The sequence below is a fragment of the Pteronotus mesoamericanus genome, unplaced genomic scaffold (genome assembly GCF_021234165.1).
Source record: "Pteronotus mesoamericanus isolate MK-2021 breed Mesoamerican mustached bat unplaced genomic scaffold, CSHL_Meso_final scaffold_54, whole genome shotgun sequence".
NCBI classification, from domain to species: Eukaryota; Metazoa; Chordata; class Mammalia; order Chiroptera; family Mormoopidae; genus Pteronotus; species Pteronotus mesoamericanus.
The window spans coordinates 24,896,078-24,923,035 of NW_026555321.1; the positions used below are offsets into that span (position 1 = coordinate 24,896,078).

Below are 26,958 nucleotides of genomic sequence, written 5' to 3' on the forward strand. Positions count from 1 at the left end.
CTTTGTGCAGACAGAGCAGTCCCACCCCTCTGCAAAGGGGCATGGCCAATGGAGCAGACAGAACTCAATGAAGCGTTCGCCAAAGAGCTGGTGTCAAAATGACCTTTGTGGCCTCTTTGGCAAGATACTCCAAGGCTCTACATGTTCATTCTCTGTGATCCTGGAGTCCCATTCCTGGGAATCAGCCCAAGGGAAATCATTCTGACTCTTAAAAAAAAAACAACAAAAAACAGCTGGCTAAGAAAACTGTCAGCTGAAGGATGGTATGTGGGAAATGTGAAAAGGAACTTGGCACTGTTATCACTCCAGGTACATGTTTTCCTGGGTGCAAGGAATCCTACAGAAAACAGTACATGGAAGCTGAAAAAGATAAAGCTTTGACTTCTAAAGAAGCAAAATTTAATCCATATGGAAAGAATAAGTTCTCCACTTGCAAAATTTGTAAAAGTTCTTTGCACCAGCCAGGTTCTCATACTGCCAGGTCTGTGCCTACAAAAAGGGTATGTGTGCAATGCGTGGAAAAAAAGGCTTTAGATAGCAAAAACTACCAGCAAACATGTTGCATTGGTGAAGTTTCTGGCTTTCTGTATAATTTTACTTTTTGTCTGGGTTTTTCAAGTCATAACGTAGCTATTCAAGTTACAGAATAAAATTTTAAGACAAATAATTAACTCTAAACCCAGGACATTGATAGGTATTTATTCTTTTGCCCTTAAGAGGTTCTGAACAGCACTATGTAACTAGTCTTCTGCCTGAAGTTGTTCTTCTCCTTACAATCATTTTATTGACCTGGAATAAGTGGCAAATTTAACTTTCTTTTTGACATTATTTATATAATTTTTATTATCCTCTCTCTCAACGTTATTTATAGATATTATAAATATGAGGAGAATATTGATATTTTGCATTGTACATGGCATCTAGACTTAAAATTCTTGCCTCAATCCCTTGTTGGTTGCATAGTTCTTAGAATCAGCAGTCCCTTGATTAATTGCAGTTTCACAGAGTATTTATCTGAGACTGTTATCGCTGAATGGTTCCCAAGTAATTAGCTCAGACCCAAATCAAACATAAGTTGTATTTGTGATTTTTCATTTGTTTTTGAAGCCAAAATGCCAATACCTTTTATATGAGAACAAGAACACAAGGAACACCCCACAGAGGTCCAAATGAATTCACTGGATTTCAGAAAAACACATATTTCACATATTACCTTAAATTCAAACTGTCGTGAAAGGGAGGAGGACAGTGTTTATCCATGATGATATGCAATGTAAGTGAATCACTGCTCTTCGGGAAAGCTCTTATAAGCTGAAACCAACCCTTTTTTTAAAGTCTCTTTCCCTTCTTCACCAAGTAAATAAATGAATAAATACAACAAAAGGGGGAAAGGCTCTGGGCACAAAGAAGTTCAGCGCAGGCTTGTTTTCAATTCTTTAAAACTGGAAAAAGGAAAAAAAAAAACCTTAATCCTAACAGCAGGAAAGAAGTTACACTGTGGTTTGGTGTAGCAGCATAATGAAATATACTGCAGACAATTAATGTTTAAAAATTTTTTCATAGCAGATGGAGAATCTCTCATCATTTCATGTTACAAATAAAGGTCAAATCCATCATTGTAAATACAATATGACCTGAATCATGGGGAAAACACACAATAACCTGGAAGAAAATGCATCAAATCATTAATAGTTCTTGGCTTTAAGTGCTAAGACCAGGTTAAATTTATTTTCTTCTAGTCTGTTTTGCTAAATTTTCTATAATGGGCACGTAATTTTTATTTTTGCAAAAACAAACTTTTTGAAAGGCCCAGTACACATTTTCTTACCCCATAGGCACACCCAAACCTCCTTGCTCCTGCCTTCTTCTACTGTAGAATCTGGAAAAGTTTAAATGGCCACTTTTCCAGCCACCTTTGTTTTAGCAAAGGCACGTGGAACAATTCCAACCAATGAGGTGTGAGTGGAAGGCGGATCCCCTGGCCTTTACCCTTCCTCTCTCTTCTTGTCTAAAATGTAAAAACAGTGAGTAATAGGGGCTGCAGCATGCATCTGGGAACCAAACTGGAAAGGCCAAGAGATAGATACTGGCTGCAACACTGTCAGGTGCTGAATGAATACCAGCAGCTGACAGTTGTTGAGACCATAGAAAGTGTTAGAGAAAGCTGTGTGGCAGCAAGGCCAAGAGCAGAGGTTTTCAACCATCATCATGTGGAGAGATTCTGTAAATATAAAAGTTGTAAAGCATGTGAGAAAACAAATTATAATAAAAACATCACCAGATGCAATGACCAAGAGAAATCACATCTCAGGATCTACAGCTAATAGAAAAACATAAGAGACTATAAAATAAGTATATTTTAAATGTTTCTCAAAAAGAATTGGGGAAGAATGAACAGGTGTTATTTTTAAATGAAGCAAATGAAACGCTGAAAATGTAAAACATAGTCATTATAGAAGAATCATAGTTAAGTTAAATAGTGGACTAGACACAGCAATGGAGACTTAGAAAAGCAAGCAAAGAAAATGACACAACACAAAAAGAGAAAGAGATATAATACCTGAAAAATATTTTAGCTACACGACACATGAGACAGGGAACTTTAATGTACACTTAATTCAATTTTTAAAAAGAAGAGTAGTCTGAGTGGAGGAGAGGAAATAGAGAAAGACATATATTTTGTTGTTGAATACACAGCGTTTCCTAAGCAAAATTAAGCTATACTTAGCTACAATACATCGTTGTAAAAATGCAGGCTACCAGCAATGAAAAGGACAACTTAAAATAAGCAAAGAAGAAAATTATTTCTTATAAGCCCATGGTAATGAAACTGACATTAGCGCCAACAAATGCCAAAAAAAACTCTGTAATCATATCTTCAAAATTCAGAGGGAAAACAACTGTCAAAATAGAATTTTACACACAACTAAACTATTATTACAAATTAAGGGCGAGATAAAGAGTAGAAACTATGATCAAGGCTTTCAAGGAACCAACATAGAAGATACTGGCAGTTTTAGCTGTCATTGTTCTCAAGAGATTATGTGAGCCACTCAGGATTCTCCCCGTGAAAAAGAGCTGGGTCTGAGTAACTGGAAATCCTACTGATCCTATTGAGTGGGAAATCCCAGGCAAATACTAGTAAGGATTTTACCTAGATAGTCAAGAACAAGTGGACCTTGAAGGGCAACCATCAGCTTAGCATTAGTGCTATTTATGGATAACCATTTGGAATTCCTTCAGTAGTTTGAGAACTGCAAAGATACACATACCAGGCATGCAGAGGACCCAGTGTAAACCTACACTGTGCTTACCCTGGAGTGCAAACATGCAGGAGCATTCTGGTCAAGTTTCTTTGTATGCAGAGAGCAGAAAACCCACTCCATGATTATGGCTCTCTCTAACTTCTGCTTACTCATCAACTAAAAATGGTTTTCCTACCCAGACCCAGCTGTATGAATTTTTAGTTCAGTATCTACTACCAACAAAGCATAATCTATGCTTCTCTAGTTTAAATTCTCAAGAGAGACTGACTGACCATGAGCCAAAGAAAAATGATCATTCCTCTGTGAAGAGTCCACCTCTGATCCTATCAGTTCTGTCCCTGTGTAGCAGAAACTTTTGGCTTACCTACTCAACAACCATTCTGCTACTAACACTTTTTCTTGTTAAAGAAGTGTATCTACCTCTCACTCCTTTGACAATGTTCCCAACTCAAAGGTATATTCTCTTGGTGTAAGTCAATAATAGTGGCTAAATCTCCCTCTCAGTGATTAATGTAGAGGAAAGAGCATATGATCCACTTTTAACTAGTGATTCTTAAAAGTCTGTTGGAGGATTATTAGATTTCTTAACACTTAATGAAAATACAGCAAACAGAAATCCTCATCACCCAAAATAACCCCCCACACATGCCTTCTTCCTCCATCTAAGCTTAATTGTGACTAGATGTGAAGATTGAAAGTACTAAAGCCAGGTTGCTGTCACCCTGAAGGTGAAGCCAACTCATGGAAGAGGGTAGGACAGGAGAAGCCTAGGAAAGTAGAGTCAGAGTTCTCATTTATGCTCCTCATCTGCAGACATCCCATCTCTACACTTTTTGTAATGAATGATAATTAACTTATTTATTGCTTAATCCAATTTCAGTTGTAATTGGCTATTACTTAAAGCCAATGCATCCTAATCAGAACAAACATAGACAACCAGGCCAGGCTTTCCTTGGAGACCATGGGTGGTTACAACTGCCACACAAATATCCACTGTGCCACATGGGTTTGATGGACTTGGGGAGCATGAGGACTGAAGACATCCTAAGATATACCATCTCAAGAGAAGAAAAGTGATAAGGAAAAAGCTTACTTCAAGGATGAGTAGGGATGATTCTGGATACAGTGTGATGGTTGTCATTTTGATTGCCCTCTAATCTAATGTGCATCGTCTTGTTTATATATGAGTTTTAGAGCAAGTGCTTTGCAAAAAATGTGAAAAATATTAACAACTATTACCGGTGGAAATGGGGTCCTTGCAGTATCACAAGAAAAGCATTTCTGGGTACCCACACATGGGAGGTTGAGGTGTTGTGGTAAGGTTTATTAAAGCTGGAACAAACACAAAGGAGAGCCCAGGTTCAGCTCTGCCCTGCTGTGGAAAAAGTCCAGGCTTGTCTTCATCAGACCTAGAAATAGGGCCAGTGTCCAGAAATTCTGTGTCATGCCAAGGCTTAGTCCAGTTTTGTCTCTCTGTCCCCATCTGGCTAGTTTCATCTCTTCCCGGCAGCATTTCAACTGGTGCTGTGCCCAGGCTTGTGCTTGGAGCCTGCCTGGAGTCCATGTGGCTTCCAGGCCCCAGGCAGATGACAGGCCCACGTGGATGGTATGGAGAGAGAATGTGCAAGCACACAGGTGAGCATGTTACCAAGAGAGAGACACAGAGACAGAGACAGAGAGAATGAGCGCTTTGTTAAGCTTGAATTATATTATCTTGGGCTTGGGAAGGACCAGGCACTCTTTCAAAATAATCAGTTTTCTAGTTCTTCATAGGCTTGTCTTGGGTTCTTCCCCTGACCAGTCCATTTCCCATATTTTCCAGGGGTTCTGTGTCCCTTATCCACCCTGATCCTTTTCTCAGGCCAGACAAACAGGCCCTGTGCCATCTTGGCTTCTGCTGTGCATGTGCCTAGCAGAGGAATTTCCCCTTTATTGTTTATTCTTCCCCCACCTCATAGTCCAGGTGAATGGACCAGTTGTACCCCGGGAAGATTGAAAAGCTGGTCCTTCCTCCCTACGTGTGGAAGGGAGGGGTGTTAACCCCCTTGGCAGGGCAATGCTGTGATAGCCTGGGGTGCCTATGAATGCTTCAATTTCTAGTGAAGCAGACTCACCATCTAATTCAGCAGCCCTGCCCATCAGGCTCAACAATGCCCAATTCCCTTTGCTCCCTGCTCTTCCATCAATATTTAGCTACTTACACTACACAACTACCAAACTAAAAGCTCCCTGGCATACTGAGAGGTGCCAGTAGCTTTGGTGCCATGGCCTGTCTGTGTCAGAAGACTAGACTAAAGTTTCCTGGGAAGGTGGAAAAGTCTTTCAATCTTGGGCACTAAATGGGCACAAAAGTCTATTTTTAGAACCAAGAACAACAAATGGTTGGATTATTTATGGGGGGTTTACTTTATTTTTATTTTGTACACTATTACAGGTGTCCCCATCCTCCCCTCCACTGCCCCGACTTTGGATCTTAAATGCCAACTAAGAGCAATTCCAAATGACTGTAGTTAAAAGGTCTCAGACAAGAGGGAAAGCCATGATCAATAAACAATGTCTGTTGTGGAATTGGCTGGGGAATGGAGGCACACATTCCACACGCTCGCCCTCCTGAATCCCTTCTCCAGTGGACCTCAGCCAACCACTCCCTGCATCACAGTGAGGATGTCCTTCCTTCAACACCCCATGTTATACATTCAAAAATCTTATATTTTTTACTTACTCTTAAGCAAAGATACACTTACAAAAGTGCACTATCTCAAACCAATCTCATCACTGTTAAACAATCCACCAAACCCAAGAGCCATCCTCACCATATTTATTGTCCCTTATGTTTCAGAGTACTTGACAATCCTCAACTAGTACTATTTCTTGAAAAACAACAGCACTCCACCTAGTGAATTTAACTTCAGAATTTTATTACTTTTGTTGTTTTTAGTATTATTCTTGTCTTCCTGCTTCATTCTGAAGATTTTAACCATAAGTAGCTTTGACATGCTTCAAAACTCCTTTTGTTCTTTCAGGGAGCTTCTGGAGAGGGTCCAAATTCACAATGTCTCTGTGAAACAAGGCCACAGAGAATCCTTTGAATTTACTTCCACAAATATTTCTTGAGTACCTACTTTGTACAAGGTGCCATGACAGGTACAGAGATGAATAAAGAATAAAGAGAAAATATTATTTGTTGAGATTCTGCTGTGCTATGCAATGTGCCAATACCACGCTTGGGCCTTGAAGTGTTTCAGCTCATTTTATTCTCATAAGAACCTCCCAAAGCATCATTATAACAATTACAGCTGAGGAAACTGTGACTTAGGGAGGTTACATGACCTACCCAGCCACTCATCTAGTGATTAGTGGAACTGGGATTTGACTCAAAGCCCATGGTATTTCAATGCACCACAACATGGGACCAAATGACAAGTATGGCTTTTAAGGAAGTGGGAGGAGGCATCCTGAGAAATTTGATGTCATAACATTTCCTAGTGAGCTGTATAAAAGTGGACCAGTTATCACTTAGTCAATTATTTGTCTAACCACTGCGCTGTACACCTGAAACTAATATAAAATAACATTGTCTGTCAATTGTATTTGAAAAACTACATTTTGAAAATAAATAAATAAAAAAAATAAAGGATTCCACTGAGGAAAAAAGAAAAATAGGCCAGTTACTAACCTCTCTGAGCCTTAGCAACCCAGTCAACATGGGTTAATACCTCCCTTGCAAGGCTGTGGAGGATTAAAGATAAATATGTGTAAAGCACCTAGCACATGGTAAGTAATCTATTAAGAATAGCTATTATTATTAACAGTTTTGTAAATTATCATTTCTCAAAAGGGAAGGAGCCATTTTCCTATACACCAGATTCTCAGAACTTAAAACGGGTACAAGGTATGAAATCTAGGATCTAAGTTAACAAGATTTTGCTATATGTCTTTGAGAAAGTATAGTTATTTGAAGAATCTCAAGAGAGTCTGTAAAAAAAAGAAAATTCCAAATCCGAGGGAAGTTCAGAGACTCGCATTCCTCCTCCCATGTCCTCATTCATCAGAGCTACTGGCCAGAAATGACAAGAGGACTCACTGTTGATGAGCCTTCTCATGAATTTGCATGAAAAGTGATAACAATATGACCACCAGGCTCCTTGGAATAGCCAGGCAGCTACAGTAGGAAGAAGTCCATTACCTACACTGCCTGGAATCCTTCTACAAATCTTTACAGAAAGGCACAAACTCAAATAGACATTGGTTAGCCTCCTGGAAAGCTGACTTTGCTTAAACCAGGACAGATGTGTCCCTGAATGAGGGAATTGACAGGACACCTGTCTCTGCACTGAAACCTGATTAAAAGCAAATCCAACCCATTCTGTTCTCTCAGGAGTCTTCATATTCCTAGGCTGTTCAGTCCTTTGTGATTCAGTAATGTCTATGGCAGGAAGACTTCATCCATGATTCTTCTAGTGATAATCCATCCACAATGCAGCATGAATGCTCAAGGAACAGGCTGCCTCTCTAGTAGAGAGAAGGACCATTACCTAAGTGGAAGGACTTGAATAGGAACTGAAAACTCATCCCCATGACACTTAAAGCTCCCCCTTCAAATTAAGTTTTTCCCTTATTTCCTGTTACTGATACTGCAAATTCTCAGCCTTCCCAAACTTTTTCATGAAAGACCCTCTTAAAAACAGAGCAATAGTGGGGCTGGTTGTACAATATTGTGCATAAACTAAAAACTACTGAATTATATATACAACTTTAAGTGGTGAACTTTATGTTATATAAATTGAGTCTTGATAATTAAAAAAAATTTTAAAACAAGAGAAACTCAGCCTTGGGAAACTGTTCCTTGGGAGGCCTGGAGGGCAAGACTCAACTGTAGAGCTCTAGGTAGAGACATCTGTGCTTCTTGCATTCTGCTGCATAATTTGTCTGTATTTGTTGTAAATTTTTTAGTTAAAGTTACTGACCAGTTAAAATACTTAGCTTTTATCCCCTCATATTCAGCTAAATTCAAACCCCCTAAATTCAAACTAAGATGCAGCTTAGTTTCCAGGAATTTGGAGAACCTGTGGTAGCACCACTGGCTTGTGGACTTGAGATGCATAAGAAGAGAGCCAGGCTTACCAGGGAGTGAGTCCCAGAGTGTGATCCTAAGATGTGCATCCCAGGGTGTGAATCCTCACTCTGGGACCTTGGCCTGGTCAGGTCACTAAGAGCATCCATTTTCTACTCTGTTAAATCAGGAATCTAGCACGTGCTGTAACATAAAACACGTCCAAACAAAAAATATGCTTTATGTCACAGGAATAATTGGCAAGAAACAGAACAATCATAACCATAACAGCCTCAAAACACCACATGTACAGATATTTACACCCGCTTGACAGTAGCTCCAGAGTTGAAAGAGCTTATTCAAAGCAGGAGACCTCCCTGAGGTAAGCAAAGGACAAATATTTACCTGGAAGATTTCCAGGTAAATCAAGAAAGAAAAGTTCTACCCACTAATAGAGACCTATGATAGCCAAGGTTAGGACAGACTTCTGTAGATGGAGGAAACTTCCTTTCTCTGCTATGGGAACAGACTATAGTAAAAAAAAAAAAAAAAAAAAAAAGAATGTCTGTCTTCAGGACAGTACTTACTTTAACAGATAAAGTGATAAAAAGGTAATTGCATCAAGTAGGAGACTTCAAATGGAGAGTCCACATTCACCCTAACCAATCTGAACAGCCTCATTTCTCTTCCTGTGCCCAGTGTACAGAGACCTAGGGCTCAATTCTACAAATGCAAATGTACAATAGATGTATTCATCTTAGTGAGGCAACAGGAAGGAGCAATACATGGCTTAGCCCCAGGAAGGCAAGGGGCCCCAGGCCTGGTAGGGCTCTGCTCTTTTACTGCCTTCCTTGGAATTATCTAATTTCCCTCCTCTAATCCCCAGTTACTGAAACTGGTTGCAGCCAGTATGCCATCTGAGAGGGCTCTTCAAGCTGAGACCGGAACACAGAGGACTCAAACCCAGTTTTCCCCCTTCTCAGTGCTCTCTGACTTCCATCCTGAAACTGGAGTCAACCGGACGTCCAAAGGAGCTCTGGAACTTGTGCCTCTGTTCCCCCAGTTCTCAGAAGCAACCAGGCAAGCATATCATTATTAGTTGGTGCAGTATTTCTCTATGGTATCATGCAAGATCAGGCCCCTAAAATAGTGCTAACATGCTGATTTTGAGTGACACATTTTTCACAGAATAAGTTCAGGTCTCTGAACTACCAAAAAGACATCGCCATGTGTGTGGGCCCATATGTCAACTCTCACCTCTACATTCTAGCCTCAGTGCTGCCTCAGGTCTACAACATCAGATAGCAGAAGGTGTCATTTACCCTGTGTATTCCCCACTGGTGGCACCTTGAGCAGTTAACCAAGCCCTCACAAGCTCCATGACATGGATACAGCAGTCCTCTGAGGATAGTCCTCTAACAATAGTCTCACTTATCTATATTCTCACAAGGCTTTAGGGACTCTTGCTCTGCCATACAAATGGGCCCTTCCAATTAATGCCATCAACCACTGTAGTGACATCGTGTTCACCCAGGTCATTCTTAAGCTATGATGGAGAATGTACAGACATGGGTGGCACAATGTCTAGGCCTTGCTCTTCTCATTCTACCCACAGGCCCCTTGCCTATTTTGTTTACAGATGAGGGTGTGGTCAACATTGAAAGAGATTTACATTCTAGAAATGCAATGATTAAAGCCTTAAAAATTCAAGAGAAGATATGGTCAGAGGATGTGTCATTCTATATTCGTGTTATAAAATTCCAAATAGTGGGGTAAAGACAGTCTATTCAATAAATGGTGTTGGAAGATTAAACAGATTTATACAAAAGAAGGAACTAGATCACCTCCTTACACCATACACAAGAATAAACTCAAAATGGATTAAAGACTCAAATGTAAGACTCGAAACCATAAAAATCCTAAAAGAAAACATAGGAAGTAAAATCTTAAATGTTTCTTGGACCAGTATTTTTCTGATCTATCTCCTTGAGCAAAGGAAACAAAAGAAAAAAAATAAACAAATGGAACTACATCAAACTAAAAAGTTTTTGTACAGCAAAGGAAATGATCAACAAAATGAAAAGACAGCTTACTGAATGGAAGGACATTTTTTGCCAGTGATACATCTGATAAGGGATTAACATCCAAATTTTATAAACAGATACAACTCAACACCAAAAAAGCAAAAGGTCCAATTAAAAAATGGGCAAAGGACCTGATTAGCTACTTCTCCATAGAGGACATACAGATGGCCAATAGACATGAAAAGATGCTCAATGTCACTAATCATCAGAGAAATGCAAATTAAAACCACAAAGAGATTATCCTCTCACACCTGGCAGAATGGCTATCATCAACAAATCAGCAAACAACGTGTGTTGACAAGCATGTGGAGAAAAAGGAATCTTCATGCACTGTCGAAGGGAATGCAGACTGGTGCAGCCACTGGAAAAAGCAGTACGGAGATACCTCAAAAAATTAAAAATGGAACTGCCTAAGATCCAGAAATTCCACTTCTGAAAACATATCTGAAGAAATCTAAAACATTTGATTCAAAAGAATATATGCACCCCTATGTTCATTGTAACACTGTTTATAATAGCCGAGATCTGGAAGCAGCTCAAGTGTCCACCAGTAGATGAGTAGATTAAAAAAGCTGTGGTGCATTTACACAATGGAATACTACTCAGCCATAAAAAAGAAGGAAATCTTACCTTTTGCAACAGCATAGATGGACCTAGAGGGTGTTATGCTAAGTGAAATATGAGAGAAAGACAAACACCATATGATTTCACTTATATGTGTAATTTAATTAAAAAAATAAACAAAATAGAAATGGATTTATAGATACAGAGAACAGTCTGACAGCTGTCAAAAGGGAGGAGGATTAGGGAGTTGGGTGAAATAAAAAAGAGTAAGCAAAACAAAAAGCCCTCATCGACACAGACAACAGTATGGCAATAACCAGAAAGACAAGGGGGTGGGGGCAGGTAGAATAGGGTAAAGGGGTGATAAATGGTAACAGAAAGAGATTGGATTTGGGCTGGTGAACACGTAATACAATATACAGGTGATGTATTATAGAATTGTACACCTGAAATCTATATAATTTTATTAACCATTTTAACCCCAATAAATTCAATAAAAATATTTTTAAAAATTAGAACTATACTAAATCTGTAAAATAAATAAATAAGGTTGCAAATGGTAAATTTAACAAGACCAGAAAAATAATCATTCCCATTTTCCTGTGTACTCATCAACAAGCAAATTCTACAGCACAGAAGAGAGTCGTTAGAAGTCAGTATTCAAAAGTGGCATGATGCATGTGCAGCATCATATGTGATGGTGTAACCAGCATTAAAAAGCACATATCAGGATATTGCAGAGACAAGTAGATCTATGTAATGTTTCAGTACAAACAGCCACAGTGTTGAGAGTAATAACAGTTTTGTTACCTTTTCTTCATGGTGAGAGGTATAAAATTAGCCAGGAATAGTGCAAAGTGATGGTTCCTGGGCCTGAGCAGGAAAAGATGGTGCCAGAAAACTACAGAGAGTCTTCCACGTGCACTGATTGGACAATAAACAAGTCTTAAGTAGCTCTTTTCCACCTAATTTTCCATGTTGCTACCAATAAATCACTATATTACAGGTGAGCCCATAAATTCTGTAATTCTTTGTTTTAATCAAATTGCTTATATAACTGGCCAGTGAAAACTATTTCCCTATGGCCCTGTATACACAGGGTGTCCAACCAGCAGCCCTCAGGCTGCATGAGGCCCAGGATGGCTGTGAATGTGGCCCAACGCAAAATAGTAAATTTACTTAAAACATTGGGAGAGTTTTTTTTGTTTTCTTTAGTGTTGTATATTTAATTTGCAGCTCAAGATAATTCTTCTTCTTCCAGTGTGGCCCAGAGATGCCAAAATTTCGGACACCCCAGCCTTGGAGGTTCCCTGGGAAGAAGTGCATATTTCTAAAGCAGAGCAGTGGGGTTTGTGGGAAGGGTTGGGCAGAAACATGCTTGGAAAGTGCACACAAACCTGAGGACAGGAGAATCTGGTTATCGAGGTTGTTGTCCCTTCAAATAATCTTCATTAACCCCCCACCCCCAAGAGTCTTCTCAAATATAATAAAAATTGTAGAAAAGAAACATGAACAGACTAAATTTTAGGCTAATGTCAAGAGGAAATCTAGCAATATAGTTAAAAATAGTAGCTACTAAAGCCAATTGTCCTGAGTTCAAACCCCATCACTATTATTTATAGTCATGTGACCTTGAAACTCTCTGAGTTTCAGTACCTCACCCTGTAAAATGGGGGAATGATAGTACCTCAGTACGTACTAAATCAGTGTAATTGCTATTGTTTGTTCATGGAGAGAAGTGGCCAACCATATGCAGAAAATAATTCTACAACTGCTCCTAGACAATCCAGTTAATTATCCCATTTACCTTTTCAATTTTTTAAAAAATATAATTTTAAAGATATGATTCCTCCAATTTAAAATCACACTATATTCCAGTAAAGATGGACAAAAACAAATAAGTTCATGCTCAGAAGCACTGTGGTGAAATTGTAGAGTTACTGAAATAAAGAGAACATCTTAAAATTAAATCAAGAAAAAGGGCAGATTGACTACAAAGCAAACAGCATTTGGGGTGATAATAGACTTTTCCAGAAAACAATGGATCATATCTTTAATGTAATGATGGATAGCAATTACCATCCTAGCATTTTATACCTAAATATTTTATCATTTAAGAATTAGAGTGGAATCTTTTTTAGTTTTTAACTCTAATGGCATACAATCCAAGTTAAAGCATAAAATTTTCCTAAGTTCATGCAGCTTCAAGACAGGTGCTCTAGTGCCTCACCCCTCAATCAGACTGTCACCCCCAAGCCCTTTCTGTATGGAAATTAGCAGCCAGCTATGACTGAAGACTGTACTGAGAATGCCTAAATCCACACTCTAGAATGAGAAACATATACAAGTTTATGGGGTATTAAACCTAAGTGTACTTGCCACCTAGCCCGCAGGAGCTAGTGAATAAAATTATGTGATCAGTTATGTATGGCCGTGCGCCAAATATTGATGGTCCAAGCCCCTGCACCCTGGACTAAGAGGAAGCCCCATTCTTTGCTGCAGTACCTTCCCCACATTTTTCAGATTTCTCATCATTTATATGTGAAACCAAAATATACCTAGATCTGTCCCTTGGTGGGTCCTGGGTAAGGTCATGCTCCTCCCCGGAGGGCTCAAAATGCATGCGTATACACAGAACCTTCGCCTGCATCCACCATCAGCTCTCACCCGCCCTGTGACCTACTACTTCCTGCTCATCTCATGGATGCTCCTCCTCTCCTCCGCTCTGAAGTCCAGACCACCATTTTCTGGCTTCTTTGAGGTCACCCTCAAACTACTGTCTCCACAACTACAGATCTCCCTCTGACCTCAGTTGCTCCTTTCTCCTCAAGAATGTGGCTGCTTCTCTTCTGAGATCCCGTTCCCTCACAGAGCTGTGTGGGCCCCTAGTGGTACAGCTGGGAAACCCGTAATTCTTAAAGAGCTTTCTCAGAAGTCATTTTGTTTCTGCTATACATTAACCACAAAAGGACTAATTCTAAAGAAAAAAAGACAATTATGTGACAAACTGCTCAGAACCATGAAATAGATGCTGATTATAAGTATAAGCTTTAGGCATTATGAAATGAGGCAGCTCTAAATTTTCAAAGGACAAAGAAAAAACAAAAGGATTTTTTAAATATCAGAAGGACTTTCAGGTTATAATTAGTAAATTGACTAAACTTTTTAAAGGTAAAAGTGAATTTCTAAAGCCTAAGGCATTCGTGGGATTCTAGAGCACTGTGAACCTGGGAGATCATCACTGCCAACCTCCTCGTTTCACAGGTGAGGAAACAGAAGTGTGCATGATTTTCTCAAGGTCACAGAGCAGTTTCATAGCTGTCAGGATTCGAGTCAGAGCTACTCCCTTCTCCAGGTCCTTCCCAGTCATTCTACAATAGGAGATGTTTTCACAAATGGGCAAAAATCCCCAGAATTACATGGATAACTATATGATGGTGGTGGTTATAGAGGCAGTGATGGTGTTATGTGTATGTTCTGGAAAGTTAAGGAGTAGGGGACAATTCATGGGCGACTCAGGGGCAACTGAAGGGCACATCAGCCAAAGCTGAAATTCAGTTAAGACTGGACATATCTAAGAAATTTGTGGAATGGGGAACAAGATGTAACAGGTATAAACAAATCAGTTAGATGTGTCTATAAACAAGAAAAATACTTTATACGGCAACTGAGGAAGCAACAAGGTCATAGGATTTTTCAGTGTGGAATTGCCATGCATGTTGGATATTCCCAGGACAGGAAAACCTAAAAGTGAGGCTTCTTGAGAGCACAGTTTCTGGAACACATCAATACTTGATTGCCTTTCCCTGCAAGGCTCTCAGCTAGGCCTGGGCAACACAAAGGTAAGCAGGAAAGCAAGACAAGTTCCTGTTCTATACCCTATCTTCAAAGGTTTTTGTCTTTGGAGGGGTTTTAACCATAAAAGAGTTGCCTGGCTAAGTAAGACCTTTCGCCAATTCTTGCCCACTTGCCCTGGAGTAGTGGTGCAGCCTGGAAGAACTCCCTGGTTATTTCTTGCAAAGAAGTCCACGTCGATAAAAACCCATTCACTTTGTGGCCCACAGCACCACCATGTGGTAGGCACCAGTTGACTGTTAGTGCACAAAATAACAACTGAAAAAAATAGCAACCTTTAAGACAACATCTCTCTTCTGGTCCAGGAATTCAAAGCACTTTGTGTGGATATTGTGCTGAACCAATGCACAGAAAAATCTGCTGAATCTTATGGTGCAATGGACCTTTAGTGATTAGATATCAGGCCTGAATTCTCACCCATCTCCTCTGGAAACTATCTGACTGAGGTCAGAACCATGGAACCAATGAGCAGAGGGCAGCTTCTCACTCCTTCAGGCCACCCTTTTGGTCTACTCTGCTGATGATCTCTGTTGAGTATGAAACACAGCTTCTCCTTCCACAAGGGCCTAACAATGACCAGCTAGCAGTAGAGGCAGAGCGGCTCAGATCATTATCTTATTCTGGGGGGATCTGTTCCTTCCATTCACCACTCTCTACCCCTTGAAAATATTTTCTCTGCCTGGCTCCTTGCTGAGGTTCACTCTTCTTTATTGTCTTGTCATTAAGGGAAATAACGTATAAAGACACTCCTGGCGCAGTAACTGACTTGTAATTGGCCCAGTTCAGCTTATCAGATGGCGAGTATCTACTCTGTGCAGACACAAGTGGTACAAAGGTTAGCAATACCTCTTACCCCCTACAGAACTTAGCGAATGTTAGTGCCTGGCAGCTCCATTTTGTGCCTGCACCATTACCTCCAGCAGGAAGACAGGCTTGTAACAGACACATGCATGAAAACAGACATAGTGCAGGCCGAGCAAGTTCTGAGTGATTCCTCTGTTGTCTAGTGAGGACTTGATGGATCTTTGTAGCTCCCCTCAGACACAAGGAAGAGACAAAAGTGCAGAATCACACTTGAGGTTCTGTTGACTATAGAGATTGCTTTATTTAGATTCCTTATAAACTTAGAGTTTGAGTATATAAATCAACTAATTATAATATATATTTCACTTTAGATTTTACTAAGCTGAAAATGGTCTTAATCGTTTTCTCATTTACACACCACTACCAGGTTCCAACCGCAAGACCAAAGTATCTTCTCTTCCCTAAATTGTGGGTTCAGATTTTTAGGTAGTGAGAAACCTTTTTCAGATTGTAACCAAAAACCTATTGTAAACTGCCAATCAATGTCATAAGTTCATTATTGAAGTTACCTCAGAAAATACAACTAAATATTCTCTTTTCATATAGAATTGTGCAATCATGGAATGTAAGAGCCATTATGGTTCATAGATACAAACCACTTCAGTGATTCCCAAGTGGTAGGCTGTGGATCAGAGCTGGTACAGACCAAGTTTTCATTTGTTCAAGGCAAAATGAGAAAAGTGAGGGGTGTGTGTCATTGTGAGGGGCCAATTGTCTATTCTCGGGAAGTTCTGTCTTTTATTCTAAGATTATCTCAACCTTACTTTCTTGGTATTAAAACGTCTGTTATAAAATGTTTTATAATAATATAGTAGTGTTAGTACCTGGTAACTGTTGCATGCTTTATGTCCATTCTTAGCAAAATAAAAGTCAGTAACCTTGAATCACCTGTGAAACTTTTTGTTAACAAAGCCTACAACACATTGCCACCCCCATATTACCAGGAATTTATACTCCCACATTCCAGGCTAAAAAGAATCCAAAATGGGAAGAATTGTGAGGAATGGAGCATTCTACTTAGAAGTATTCAAAAGACCCCCCACTAGAGGTCCAAGATAGAGTTTTGCTAAGACCCAACTTCAAATAAGAGTTCTAATTAGTGTTCCATGAAGACCCATGCCAGAGCCATTCATCTTCATCCATACATGGGGGCTGAGATGTCTTTACAAGAATATGGTATGAGTTCAACTTTGGGAAAAGCCAATATAACGATTTTGAAAGATAAAAATAATCAGGATATTTTTGTCTTGCAAGATGATAACATTTCAATGATTAAAACACTGCACTAGTGCCTGAATAGTCAGATTAATACATAGAAAGTCCAAAAACAGACCCAAGCACATATAATAATTTATATTACATAAAGGGGATAGTTTTAAAAGTGAAGACAACAAGCTAATGGATAATAAGAAAATAGATCTCTAAGTCACAGCTAACATCCCCCCCAAAGTCTAGATATATTAAGTATTTATATTTTAAAACATTTAATAAAAGTAAAAGAAAATGTAGATGAACATGTATTAATATTAGAATGAAGAAAATCTTTCTAATTCTGACACCAAAGAGAATTACAAAGTAAAACATTGATTAGTTAGGTGTATAAAAACATAAAATCTCCCTATAGAAAAGAATCCATAAAAGAAATTAAAAGATAAGTGACCACTAAGGAGAAAAGATAGCATATATAACAATGATTCATATGTCCAATATATATAATTCTTAAAAGCAATATGAAACTAAATAGTAACAAATAAAATCTCTAAAAATTGAAAGTAAAATGAAGAAGTGAACCTAATTATGTATGAATTTGGCAGCATAACCACAAAGAAAACCTACTTGAAGTGATTTTAAAACATAGTAATTTAACTGGGCATCCCTAGTGGAATATACCTGAAGGACAAAATGAACTGAAAAAAATAACAATAATATATCTTATGTTCTTTTCAATACTCACATTGTGGGCAATAGAATTGGTATTGGTATTCTGAGACTGTGATTATGATGTTAAGAGCCAGGATTTTTGGTGTGGAAGAGACACAGAGAGATGTAAGATCAATGAGGTAAAGTAAAAATCCTGTAGTCCTGAATTTGAATGGGAATTATCAGCATGAACTCATAACATATTTCCTTAATTGTATTTCTTATCTCTGTGCACTGAAAAGGCTTAGAAATAATTATAAGACCAGTAGCGAAAGGCACCCCCAGCACACAGATTGTCTATAAAGACCATTTCCCTGTGAAAGAAACCAGAATTTCCCAGAGAACTGCTAATTTCAGGTCTGAGGCAGGAAATGTATAATATGAGCCTGGATCATCTTTCATACCAGAAAGCAAGGAAGCTATCAGACTTCCAAGGTCAATCAAAAAGACTTGGGAACCAACTTGAAGAGGTGCCAATTGGCCAAAGACAGAACAATTTCAGCATCAATAAAGATAACAACTACATTCAATTTCAACAGATCAAATATATTTAAACTTATGAGTTCATATGCTACCTATGGAGGATACCAAGAAACCAACCCATTATTTTGAAAGAGGAAAGAATCAAATCCTGAGATTCCTTATCTACATAAAGTGTACCTCTAGGAAACCAGACAGGTTGATATAAAGAATTTCTCCTTACAAAAGTTTTCCAGCTAGTAAAGGTTGGATATAGACTTAGAATATAACTATTTTAGAAAACCTTAGTCAATAGATGGATTTAGGCAATGACCTTTAATATATATCATCAATGCCTCCATCAACACTCTGGAAAGAGGGAACCAGACATTATTGTGTTTCCTAATGGAAGCACATATCACCACCCATAAAGTGTCTTGTCAGAAAAGAATCAAAAATCAAAACACTTAATTCTGGTCAAGTGGTTCAGGACAACTGGCGTAGCCCTTCATTAGGCCATTTTCTCTAGGTCCAGGAAATGCCCTTTGATTTTCTTTGGGTTCTCTGATTTCACAACTCATTGTGACTTGGAGAGAATGATTCTCCCCTCCTATCAGATATTCTTCCGGGTCTATGAAGCGAAAAAAAGCTGGGTGAGAGGATTATGAAGGGGGCAAGTGTGGAGCACAATTGTATCTTGGGTTCCAGCAGAATCTGGAATGAAGTAGGTGAACTACACCGCTATCTCTGAGAAGAAAGTTGTAGGGGAACAGCTAGTGTTAGAGCTCTGAGGCAGGAACAGGAGAAAGGCACTGTGGCCAAAGCCCAGTAGTGAAGGGAAGAGGGGTAGGAGATCAGAGAGTAGGAGGTTCGAGAAGGAGGGTAGATTATGTGGTCTGGGGAGAGAGTGAACTTATTTGGGAGATTTAGAGGAAAGGAGGGATGTGAATTGAATTAGTCTTCAAAGGTTTCCACTGGCTGCTCTGTGGAAAACAGACAGAGGTGGGCGTTGGGAGGTGACAAAGGCAGAAGCAAAGAGGCAAATTAAGAGGCTGTTGAAATAACCCAGCCAAGAGGTGACGGTGGGTGAAAGAGGATGATAAGAGGAGGTGAGAGAAGTGGTCAGATCCTGCACACGTGGTAAAGAGCAAGCCGTTGGATTTTGATGGATTGGACCTGGAGCAAGAAAGAGTGGATAACTGCAAATGCTACAAGATGAGCGACACAGAAAATGACTTTAAAATGAATAAAAATAAATCCTAATAAATGGCAATGTTCCCAAATGGAATGCTATAACTTTACAGAAAACAAAATAGAATTTTCTGAATTAAAATATGTTGATTAAAACATTAAACACATTTCCAGCCAAGATGGGGGCATAGGTAGATACACTTTATACCCTCACACAACCAAAAGAAGGAAAACAACAAATTTAAAAAAAAAATAATAACCAGAACTGCCATAAAACCAAATTGCATGGAAGTCCGACAACCAAGGAGCTAAAAAAGAAATATTCATCCAGACTGGTAGGACGGGCAGAGACAGGCAGCTGGGACAGAGAAGATGCACAGCAAAGTGGCAGCTGGAGAACCAGGCAGTCCCACATTTGTGTGCTGATACACCGGGAGGAACAGCTGGAGAGCAAGACAGACAGCACAACCCTGGGTTCCAGGGCAGGAAAAGAAAACCTCAAAACATATGGCTGTGAAAACCTGTGGGGGTTGTGGTGACAGAAGAAAATCTCAGTATCACAGAAGAGTCCGTTGGAGAGACCCATGGGGTCCAAGAACGTACACAAACCCATCCACCCAGGAATCAGCACCAGACGGGCCCAATTTGCTTATGGGCAGTGGGGGAAGTAACTGAAAGCCAGCCCAGGGCTGAGAAAACAGCATTGTTCCCTCTTGGACCCCTCCCACACACACAGTGTCATAACACAGCAACCTGGGTTGCCCCGCCCTGACAAATACCTAAGGCTCCGCCCCTCCCAGTGTAACAGGCATACTGAGACAAATAAATATGGCCCAAATGAAATAAAAGACCAAAGCTTCAAAAATAGAACTAAGCGATTAAGAGAGAGCCAACCTATCAAATGCACAGTTCAAAATACTGGTAATCAGGATGCTCACTGAATTGGTTGAGTATGGTCGCAAATGGACGAAAAAGTGAAGGCTATGCAAAGTGAAATAAAGAAAAACTTACAGGGAACCAACAGTAAATGGAAGGAAACTGAGACTCAAATCAGTGATTGGGAGCAGAAGGAAGAGATTAACATTCAAACAGAACAGAATGAAGAAACAAGAGTTCAAAAAAATGAGAAGAGGCTTAGGAACATCTGGGACAACTTTAAATGCTCCAACATCCAAATCATAAGGGTGCCAGAAGGAGAAGAGGAAGAGCAAGAAATGGAAAACTTATTGGAAAAAAATAATGAAGGAGAACTTCCTCAATCAGGCCAAGGAAATAGACTTCCAGGAGATCCAGGAAGCTTAGAGTCCAAGGAAGTTGGACCCAAGGAAGCACCCACCAAGACAGCATAATGAAGCTACTCAAGATTAAAGATAAGGAGAGAATCTTAAAAGCATCAAGAGAAAAGGAGATAGTTACCTACAAAGGAGTTTCCATAAAACTATCAGATGATTTTTCAAAAGAAACCTTGCAGGCAAGAAGGGGCTGGAAAGAAGTATTCAAAGTCAGAAAAGGCAAGGACCTACATCCAAGATGACTCTATCCAGCAAAGCTACCATTTAGAATGAAGGGGAAGATAAAGTGCTTCCCAGATAAGGTCAAGTTAAAGGAGTTCATCATCACCAAGCTCTTATTATATGAAATGTTAAAGGAACTTATCTAAGAAAAAGATGAAGATCAAAAACTATGAACAATAAAATGACAACAAATTCACAACTATCAACAACTGAACCTAAAAAAAGAAAAAACAAAAACAAACTAAGCAAGCAACTAAAACAGGAGGAGAATCATAGAAATGGAGATCAGAGGAGAGGGAGAGGGGGGAGAACAGGGGGAAATGTACATGGAATAAGCAGCATAAATAGTAGATACAAAATAGACAGGGGGAGGTTAAGAATAGCATAGGAAAAGGAGAAGTCAAAGAACTTATATGTACAACCCATAGACATGAACTAATGGAGGTAGGGATGCTGGGGGGAGTGGGGTGCAGAGCAAAGGGAAATAAAGGGAAGGAAAAAATGGGATGACTGTAATAGCATAATCAATAAAATATTATATAAAACAATTTTAAAAATAAAAGATTAAACAGCATCTCTTCACTTTAACAAGATAAACATTCTTTAAAATTCTGGCATAAAACCAAATAAAGCAGGTTAACTTAAGACTTCACAGAAATCTTCACACAAATTGTTCACATCATCATATTATATGCAATTGCTGAACATCTTGTAATAATAACAGCTAAAATTTATCAAAAACTGCTCTAAGTTCTTTATAACCATCAAAGCTTGGTATTATGATTATTCCCATTTTTCAAGTGAAAACCCAAAAGGATCAAGAAGTTAAATAATTTGCCCTAACTGGTGTGGTTCAATGGATTGGGCATCATCCAACAAACAGACAGGTCTCCTGTTTGATTCCTGGTCAGAGCATGCCTGGGTTGTGGGCCAGGTCCCCAGTTGGGGGCATGCGAGAGGCAAACAATCCATGTTTCTCTCACTCTCTTTCTCCTTCTCTTCCACTCTCTCTAAAAATAAATAAATCTTAAAAAAAAAAAAAGAAGAACTTCAATAATTTGTCCAAAGTTAGAGAGGCAGAAGCTGGATTTAAACCTAAGCAATCTGACTCCAGAAATCCACTTATGCAAAAAAGAATCATGGCTTTTGTGAAAAAAAAAATCATATATATAAAACTTGGTAAGTTGGTGATCGTTAGTGAACTGACCCACAGACATAGGATATCAAAAGCCGCCCAGAGCCCAAGAGAAGGAAGCCACATGAAGGTGGGCATTGGACTGATATCAGCCTAACACCAAAGAGCTCCCCCGAGGGATTAGGGTTCTGGCTACTCACCCCCCTCCTTCCCCCACTGTACTCAACCCTGGGCACCTCAAGGGCTACAGCTGCCCAATCGCTGCAGCAAACCCGGCGGTCACCAGCAGCTGATGACACGTGGGGCATCCCTAACAGCGGGCCCTCAGCTATCCCGAGGTGGCCTCACCGGGCCAGCGCATGCCCCACCCAGCCCCACCCAAGGGTAGGGACACTCACCCTGGTGCAGTGCCCAGCAGGTTAGATGGGGCAGACACTTAAGAGCTGCGTGCCAAGGCCCTCCTTGTCCCTAATACTCAGCATAGCAAAGTTGAGGTGCAGCTTAAAGAAACCCAAACTGTACTTCATGAAACATTAGTCCCAAGAAAACACTTAACATCATACTGAAAGAGGTCCTATGCTGAAATAAGTTTCAAAAATGTTGGTATGAATCAAATTAAAGCCTCTTTCTTTCAGAACTACACAGAGCCTTTAATCTCCTCATGTGGACGATTAGTTTGTGAGAAATGAATGTAGTGTGTAGTATCTGCTAAAACAATTTGAGTAAAAGTTTCTTTTCCCAGGGAGCAAACACAGTTTAGGTCCTGTTAGTTGAGCCCAGGTGTGGAGAAGCGGGGTCCTGAGCCAGCACAATACCTGGTCTTGTACAGTCCTGGAGCGCCCTCTAGTGGGTGGGCACTGAGACAGCAGGGACCCAGCAGGCTCCTGTGTCACGAGTGTCTGTTCGTGATAGTCTTTCCTGTAAGTCAGCTGAACAGCCCAGCACCAAGAAATAGACAAGAGTCACACAGTAACTATGTTATTCATTTGGCTTTTATTGAATACAGGTTCACTGAAAGTAAAACCTACTGTACTCCTACTTATATTAAATCCTACTTATATTAAATCCTACTTATATTCTAACAATCTAAGAAATACTACACACATGCACAGAGTAATCAGTGGGGAAAAACAAACCCAAGTCCTAGAGCCTCGGCCTGCAGGCCCAGGAGACAGCAAGGTAGCAAAGAAGTGATCAGCATCTTGAAAGGAAGGATCTCCAGAGCCAGGTGGGCAGCAGAGCATACGAAGTCCTCGGTCCAGCACGGCAGAGCCTCCAATGGCTCATGTGATGGGAGATCCGCGTGGCATGGGGCAGCACCCTGGTGCGTGGAGTTCGGCTGTCTCAGCTGTGGTCTGGAGGAGGACCACTTGCTGAAAGTGGAGTACTCCACCCTTCTGGTCTCTCAATAAGTGTCTTGGCACCCTTGATGGCAAGCAGGGAATTTGCCAAGGAGCCTATCTATAGGTGGTCCCACTCTACAGAAATGGCTGTTCTGATCTTAGGTGTCTCCTTACCAGATGTGTCTGCTCTGACTGAGGTAGTTTCCCTCTTGAACCAGCCATCCAGAATGGCATGAATGACTTCACTTCATTTTATATTTCATACCATCTTGATGGGAGCAATGCCATTTTATTGGTCTTGTTCTCCACAGCGGGCCCTGCACCAGGTCCCTCTCCACCCCCAGCACCTGTCCTGCCATGGCCCAGGGCCATCCATGCTAGTCGCCATTTGTTAGAAACCCTGTTCTGGAAACTGCAGTGAAATCAGTCAGGTGAGTCACCCCACCTCCTCCTCACAAGTCCCTCTTTCAGACTTCTGGGCTTTCAGGAGAAGAGACGGGCAGGGTGGGATCTACAGTCACAGGGGGCGGGAGTGAAACTGACCAGTTCCTCTTCCTGCCCCCGACACACATACTCATACACTCAGTCCTGTCGCTTGGCCTAGAAAATGTCTCCAGCTACAGCACCTGGGTGGAGGTGTGCCCTCCACCCAGGACAGCCCCAGGCGAATGAGGCAGGGTGGAGAGGAGTCTTGCTTTTTGATAAATGAATACTATACTGAGCTGAAGAAATGACATGCAAAGATATCAGGGCCTGAGTTCTGGAACCTACAACTGTTACCTCTGGAAAAAGGGTCTTTCCAGATGTGATAAACTGAAGATGTTGGGATGGGGACTTAGAGGGGGCTTCCAATCATCTTTCCTAACTGCCTGTCCCCTCTCTCCTCTGCGCTCCCACCTCCCTGTGCTTGGCTCCATCACACAACTGAGCCCTGTGTCCCAGCTAAGATGGCAGGTCCTGGTGGGATCAACCTCAATAAATACTGTACTAAATGAATGAGTGAATGAATGGACATTTGAAGCAAAGGGCTAGGGACTTAAATTGAAGTGTGAAAGGCAAGTTAGCAAGCAGGACAAATATCCTTCTTCTGATTTCTTTGCAAGACTAAGAACTGTCCTCTCCTTAGATATTTTAAGACCAGAAGCTTAAACTGGACAGTTTCCCATATTATTGACACAATAGTTCCGTTGTCTATTTGACATTTTTACATAAAATGAAACTACCCTTAACCATAAAATACCCACTTTGTACTTGTCCAACTAATAATTTCCATGAGTTCATGGATGGCTGTTAGTAATATTTTTCTGATGCCCATGAAGAAGAGTAAAAATTAAATTTTAACATTACTCATCCATATACCAAATAAAATTATCTTCCCTATTCCTAGAGATACACGGGCCACACTCTGGAAAATTCCTTTGCATGAAGGGCTCAGGTTGGGCCTGCCTGGACACAGGGAGACAACAGAAGTGACCTCCCTCTGGCCACATAACGTCCATGGCTGAGGAGACGCAGTGAAAGGAGCTGGGGTATCACCCTGCATGAGCAGACACAGACCCACTGAAGCCCCCCAAACCCCACTCGATACTTCCAATTATAGCGGGCCAGTGGACCTGAGAATCCTCCAGAATCAGGGAGGCCCCCAAACCCAGGAACACAAGGTCCTTGCTCCCAAAGTTCCTTAAGGGCAGACATGGGAGGTTCCTTGACCCCGTACTTTACTCCTCCACAAGAACCACTTGCCTTCCCTTGTCATGACTTCCCGGGGGCAAAGTAGCAGCAGTGACCTCAGAGAGGGAAAAAGTCTGGGCTCCGCAGGAGGATTTGTCCACAGGCAGAACTGGCCCAGCCTGTTGCCCTCCCACTGCTTCAGAACAGTGTTCTTTCGACTTTTACCTCTGCCTGCAGCCGCAGCTCCCCGGCCCTGAGCCTTCTACCAGCACTGATCGGCCTGATTTGTAGAGCCTGAAAACCAATGAGCTGCTCTCTCTGTGGGAGCAAAGTTCAACTTGTGGTGAAAGCAGGTAAAGCAGAGCAGAGCTAAGCTGCCCAGCAAAGAGCCAATGCAAGCAGGGGCGTTCAGGCAGGCCACCACCGGAGCTCTGGCTGTCCTCTGCTTCCCCGAGGGACCCTGGTGTCCACCCTGCCCTCCCCACCCCAGACTGTTTGCCACACAGAGGACTTTCGGACTCAGTAACCTGTGAGGACCCTACCACCATGCCACCCTCTAGAGCCACCCACCTGATGTGCAAATGAACCAGGACCCTCCCAGGTCACAGCCCCCGAGCAAGCCCTCCCACCAGCTTACCTGAAGCCTTGCTGTACCATTCAGAAAACTTCCCCTCCCTCTGCTCCTGCCCAGCCGTCATGAAGGGTCTGGAACTCTTCATGGGGATCCCCTTTGCATCCTAGAAGAGACAGGAGTTCCCCTTTGGAGACAGGGGCTCCCCCCTTCTTGTTCCCCTAAGCTTCTAAATCTGCCACTGGCTCAGGAGCCACTGTGATCAGTGCCAGGTGCTTTCTGGGCCAGCAAGACATGAGTGTCAGAGCAGGGCGGGCAGCAGCTTCACGCTGCCAAAAGTGTGCTGGTTTGGGGTCTGGGAGCCTCAGCAAAATGCACATAGCAACGTGGTACAAAGGGGCTGCGCACAATTGCACCGACATCACAGTGTCCGAGGTTTAAAGTGTGCCTTTCTACCACCCAACTGAATGCTAGGGTGGGAGACCATGGCTTGCTCCTTTTTGTACTTCAGGCACTATCCTTATGCCAGACATGTCATTCTTTGTGGCTACCAATGTTTGAAAAAGTCACTGCCAAAAACAAATGCCAGGTCCCCTTCTAAGATCTACCGAAAGTTGCTTGGACTTTCGACATCTACCCAGAGCCCATGGGAGGGTCTTGGGAGGCATCTAAATCCAAGATGAGGATTCACTCAAGGTTAGAAAGAAATGTTTTATTCTTTTTATAGGAGGAAAATTATTTTATTGTTGACACCATTACAGATGTACCCCATTCCCTCCCCTCCCGTAACATTGCCCACCTCTACCCATCCCCCAGCCTTCTCTGGCCTTCACCACATTGTCGCCTGTGTCTGTGAGCTAGGCATATATGCATATGTGTTCTTTGGCTAATCTCTTCTTGTTTCACGAAGGAAATGTTTTAATCAGGCTTGAACATAGGGCCAAAGTTAGATTAAGCAGGAGTTGAAGACGGTCAGAGATGAGAGCATCATTACTGAAGCAAACCTAGGTGCCCACCTTTCTTCTAATCTCAGACTACACAGATAGTATTTTCAATGACATCATGCCCTGTCCTTGCTAATAACAAGATGTGATTTTCTTTAATAATATTAATAGATTTCATTGATGCCTTTAATGATAATATGCATGCTCTGGTTAAAAACGAACATGAGGAAGCCATAGCATTCAAATCCTAATCTGTACCAGACAGAACTTCCAGTGCTTGGCTCACCCACAGCCACCTGCTGAGTGTGTGTGGTCACGTGTGCCACTGGTGATGGACGCTTAGCCCAAGGAACCCATGCAGAGGCCAGACTGAGCCAATTAAATTCCCCTGGACAGAAGTAGAGACCCAGAAGAAAGTAACCAATGAGCAGACAGTACAGAGAGGTCAGCACACAGGTGGCATCTCAAGCAGCCATTGGAAGAAACAAAGGAGAGAGACCCCACTGCCACTGTGACGTGAGAGG

At 41.1% G+C, this 26,958-nt stretch overlaps 1 pseudogene; it reads left to right on the forward strand.

The window, feature by feature from the left end:
• Nucleotides 1–260: 260 nt before the first annotated feature.
• On the forward strand, nt 261–25,931 carry LOC129088114 (cysteine-rich PDZ-binding protein-like; annotated as a pseudogene).
• The last annotated feature ends 1,027 nt before the right edge of the window (nt 25,932–26,958 follow it).